The 5,744-nt window shown below is 34.8% G+C and overlaps 1 long non-coding RNA gene across 1 annotated transcript; it reads left to right on the top strand.

Annotated features, from left to right (window-relative positions):
- Nucleotides 1–502: 502 nt before the first annotated feature.
- LOC110892079 lies at nucleotides 503–993 on the top strand. Its single transcript, XR_002565816.2, has 3 exons — nucleotides 503–555; nucleotides 668–771; nucleotides 953–993. It is a non-coding gene; the product is annotated as an uncharacterized LOC110892079 (long non-coding RNA).
- The last annotated feature ends 4,751 nt before the right edge of the window (nucleotides 994–5,744 follow it).

Below are 5,744 nucleotides of genomic sequence, written 5' to 3'. Positions count from 1 at the left end.
TATCCATTACCCAGGATCGACGATCTGTTCGATCAATTGCAAGGGGCAAGTTACTTCTCTAAGATCGATTTGAGGTCAGGCTATCATCAACTGAAGGTTAAAGATGAAGATGTACACAAGACTGCATTTAGGACTCGTTATGGTCATTACGAGTTCTTAGTGATGCCTTTTGGGCTCACTAATGCACCAGCAGCGTTCATGGATCTCATGAACCACGTCTGCAAACCCTACTTAGATAAATTTGTCAACGTCTTCATTGATGACATTCTAGTTTACTCAAAGAGTCAAGCTGACCATGAGAAGCACCTTTGCTGTATCCTTTCACTGCTTCAACAAGAAAAGCTCTATGCCAAGTTTTTGAAGTGTGAATTTTGGCTTCGTTAAGTCCAATTTCTTGGACATATTGTTAGTAAGCGTGGTATCCAAGTGGATCCCGCTAAAATTGAAGCCAATTTGAAACTGTCGAAAAATAGAATACAGTGGACAACGAAGAAGCAAGCGTACTCAATTATGAGCAAAGGGTTCTTAATCAGGGATGGCAAGAAGAGAAGCATTGTAAGTCCATTTTTTTTTCTCATGTGTAGTTGTTGTGGAACCTGTGAACATGGTTCAAAGGGAAACCATTACTGAACATGTACTAATTGTATCTCTCTTTATTGTTTAATAGTGGTTTTTTCTTGACAAAAATGGGAAGAAATGTCATATGCTATCAGCAAGCGCGACTGCCACATGGGACCTGTACTCGTACAAGCTGACTTTACCTGAATCAAGGTTCTTTTAATCATGCTATTCAATTCTTTCTACCAGATAATGTTTTACCTTAGTTTTTTGGAACCTTACATTAAAATTTGTGCAAAAGCGTAACTTTCTAGTAATCATGTATGGACAAGTTCATTTTCTAGCATTCCTAGCTTTCCTTTTACCTGTAAGATGATCTTCTAATATTTTTCAGATTTGGAGAAGCCTTTCAGTGTATTTTTCGGATTCCTAATATCATCAACAATATCTAATCCCATCTAGTATCATCTCAAACAACATATGCATGTTACCTTGTCTACAAATTGCCGAAGGACCAATCCGAATTTCAGGCTCCAATTCTAGTAGAGGATCAAGGAGATTTTAATTCAAATCGTCATCGGTATATCTTTTTAGTAAGTCCTCAAACCCCCGTTATTAGACCAAAGGCCGATCAAAACACTCACAACCCACTCAATAAGCCAAAATTTAAAGGCCTTCCACAAGAAAGGAACGATGGTTGGATGGAAGTACAAATTTGGGAATTCCTAGCTGCTACTACCACTGAAACGATTCCTGCTTGTCTTGCATTGGGAACTCGTGGTGACAAGATGCTTAGCGGGCTTATTATTGAAGGCGTTGAGTTTAGACCCATATAGATTCCCTTTTTAACTGGACAAAAGTTAATTGTTGATGCACTTATGTGTGGATGTGGCACGGTTCGGCTCGTTGCGTATCAAGACCACATATTTCACATCCTCCTGTGAAATATGTGAAGGGAATGTAATAGGCTGAAACAGGAGTCCACGAAATAGAGATTGAAATATATACTAATCGAAATAGAGTATTTGTATAAAGGCATCAAAATATGATCAAGTTATTGGACATCGAAATAGATAAATGTTATGGTCATATGAAGACAACGAAATAGACTTATGTCTATTTCGAAGTTACTAGTTACTGAAGTTCAACCTTTATCTATTCCCTATTTTGATAGAATCAAAAGACACAGCCTATTTCGATAGGATATAAAGCACAACACCCAAGCCTATTTCGATGGAGATTATTTCAAGGCTATTTCGATGTAATGATTATTTCGATAAGAAGCATATGTATTTCGTTGTATCACGTTGTAATCTTGTATTTCGATTTGTAGTCTGTTGCGTTGTGATATAAATAGCAGCAGATACATACTCTGTTTTACAAGAGAGCACACCAAAGAGTTTGAGAGAGTTCTTGTTGAATCTGTAATGTTACTCTGCTGCAATATCAGTACTGTGAATTTTTGGCGTCACGTGATGTAAAGACGTGCAAACTTATGCTACAACCTGGCGTAAATGTAAAAAAAAAAAAAACCTCAAATTTATACCGATAAAGCTTTAACTTTAAACACAAAAGAGGCAAAACTTGAATGACTAAAAATAAAACATATAAACATGGGATTGAAAATGAAATCAAAATATACAAAAAAAAAAAACAAATAGAAAAAAGAAAAGAAATTTCACTGTTCCTAACATCTACCTAAATTGTATATATAACTAGGTTTTTCTCCTAGCGCGTTGCGCTAAGGATTTCGCCACGATTCCGAATGTTAAAAACTAATTAAACGGCAATTGATGCAGAATTTTATTCGCAACCGAAGTTTCGTCGTTATCATCAGTTCCATGTTTTTCAAACAATATAGGTTTTGCTTTGTCACGTTTTCTGCAACTTAAAATACAAAAAAGCTATTTTTACTACATGTGTTTTAGGTAATTTTCATCAAGTGATTCTGAGAATTATGTTTTCGTTGGATCTAAATTTCTTTTGAACCTTTTTAAAAACACACAGCAAGTATATACACGACTACTCCTCACTTTAACCATTTCACTACTTTTAACCCCTGTCTGTCTCTAACATAGATTCTTCCACAACAGCAAATTACCTATAACTATTGTGTGAAATGCACACACTTTGCAACGTAAGTCTCACCTTCATCTCAACAAACACTTACATACAACTACATATACATATATATATATATATATATATATATATATATATATATATATATATATATATATAGATAGATCGAGATGTGTGTGTTTGTGACCTAACGCCACCAGCATCACCACCACAGCACCACCCGCCAGCCGTCACCATCGTCGGGCGTCATTCATTAATATATCTGTCAAAATTTTGCCAGAAAATAGAGTCCCCCTCCTCCGGCCCGCATCTCCACAAACACTTGCATACACATACAACTACATATACACATACATATACATATACAGATGGATAGATCGAGATGTTTGTGTTTGTGACCTAACCGCAACCAGCATCACCACCACAGCACCACTCGCCACCATCACCATCGCCGGGCGTTATTCATTAATATATCTGTCAAAATTGTGCCAGAAAATTGAGTCCCCCTCCTCCGGCCCGCGTCTCATAAATGATGTTCGCCAGCCGACGTTCAGTTCGGTGTGTAGATGTTCAAATCGGTCATCTGTGCTTGGCGGGAAACCATTGCGGCGTTGTATAGGAGGTTCATACCTGTAATTTCAGTTGTAAAAACAGCTTAAAACGTAGACTCCGCTGTAGAAAACATGACTTGAAACGTGGACAAGTGAAAAGGTGATATGTGCCATGTGGCATTATTGTAAATAACAACTCAAATTTGTGCAGTTTGTATACTATTCCTAATAATAATAATTACTTTTCTTAACAAATATTTATATAAATAAGAAGCTCATTTAAATCTATACATATAATAAAGTAAACCAATTTGAGACACATCTCATTCATCGAGCCTCTCTAAAATTCTATCTTCTCGCCTAAAACATAATACCTTTACTTTCATAGTTAATCTAAATTTAAAAAAAAAATTAATAATACATAAAGTAAACCAATTTGTAAAAAAAAAAAAGTTGTTTTAAATGAAAATGGTAAACATGTCCAAACATTAGGGACACTGTTGGCAATTTACTCTTATTATTATTATTATTATTATTATTATTATTATTATTATTATTATTATTATTATTATTATTATTATTATTATTATTATTGTACCACTCTGATATTGATATATTTGTGTATGAGATTTTAATCAGGCTACCGGTAAAGTCGTGCGGTACAGTCTAGGAGTGGGTATAAGCATTCGGTGTGGTCTAGGAGTGTGTGTAAGCATTTTTACTATCAAAACCTAATTTTGTTAGGTTGCATTGTGGCAATATATCCACATATCTTCACTTCCACTATCTGTCGGTTTTGCGGTGACAAATAATATAAGCCAAGGTCAGTCACAATCCAAGATTGTTTTGTTTTTAACACGATCGAATTCACCCATGGTCAATTGCAAGTGGCATTATCAAGAATTAAAAGTAGAGACGAGGTAAAACTACTAATTCTAGATAGAGATGATAAAGTTATGAATAAAAGATGTAATGTTGTATACAAATATATATATATATATATATATATATATATATAGAGGAAGGTTAACGTACATTACGGCTTAACGTACATCACGTACGACAGGTAATTACGCACATTCATTTTAAAATCACGCACGTTATAACTCAAAAATCCAAAATCACGCATGTTGAAACACAATAATCACGCATATTGACAACATTAATCACGCATGTTATAGAACAAATCACGCACGTTGTCATACGTTAAGTACGTTAAGCCGTAATGTACGATATACTTTTTCTGTATATATGTGGTGCTCAAAACTACACACACGACATTTTTATTTGAATTTTTTTACAAATTTGTTTATAATACACGCATCTACGTTTATGAAAAAAATTTTGGTCCAACTCGCCCCGTACGGTGTAGCTCTCATGGTTCTTACAACTGGAGGTGGTTTTCATTTGGTACGGTTAAGCGGTCCCCTATATATATATATATATATATATATATATATATATATATATATATATATATATATATATATATATATATATATATATATATATATATATATATATATATATATATATATATATATAGTAGGGTTCCTGCGGAAAGTGTGTTTTTCCTAGAAAGTCTAGGAAGCGATCTGGGCCATCCGATTGGTGTGTTTAATGGCTTAGATCAAATGGATGGTATTTTCGTAATATCTGAGTTATATAATTATAGACTTTTAATATAGTGGGGGTCATTTGGTAATTGGAAGTGTTTTAAATAAGTCAAGAAACTGCCATATCAATAACCAAATCCCTAAAATCATGCGATTTCCCCTTCTTTCTCTCTCTCTCTCCCTCTCTAAACCGATCTCTTTCCCCTTGCTGCTGGCGACGCAAAACAGGACCCCAAAAACATTCAGATTTCGGTTCCAAAGCTTGTTCATACCCCTTTTCTTCACTAGGTATTCATATCTTGTGTTGTGATTAAAGTTGTTGAAGTGCATATACGTTTTCGGTCGTAATCTGCTTGTAACTTGGCTGCGTTTTTGCTGTTTTAATTGATGATTGTAGAGACGCTTGTACCGTGGTTTCTGAGTCGTTCTTGATAAATGCAAGGATTACCAGCATGGATGGTAAAACACGGCGTCAAGAAATCTGCTTGCTATTAAAACACAGCGTCAAGGAAATCTGCTTGCTGTTAAAACACAATGTCAAGAAATCTGCTTACTGTTAAAACACAATGTCAAGAATCCTCCAGCAATCTGCTTGCTGTTAAAACACAGCGTCAAGAAATCTGCTTGCTATTAAAACACAATTGCCAGCAATCTGCTTGCTGTTAAAACGCGGCGTCAAGAAATCTGCTTGCTTTTAAAACACAATATCAAGAATCCTCCAGCAAATCTGCTGACTTAAAACACAATCAGATTTGTTAAACTTCAGTATAAAACAACCTGTTGTAAAACACATTATGATGTAATTTAATCATCAAAAAACACAATGTGATGTAATGTGACACAGACAACAACATAAAACACATTCAGAGTGTTAAAAATGCAAAAGAACTGTTAAAACACAACCTGATTATATATTGACTTCAGAGTGTTAAAACAC

This window comes from Helianthus annuus, chromosome 11 (assembly GCF_002127325.2).
Source record: "Helianthus annuus cultivar XRQ/B chromosome 11, HanXRQr2.0-SUNRISE, whole genome shotgun sequence".
NCBI classification, from domain to species: domain Eukaryota; kingdom Viridiplantae; phylum Streptophyta; class Magnoliopsida; order Asterales; family Asteraceae; genus Helianthus; species Helianthus annuus.
The sequence above is the reverse complement of the archived record's forward strand: the minus strand, read 5'-3'. Positions and strand labels throughout refer to the sequence as shown.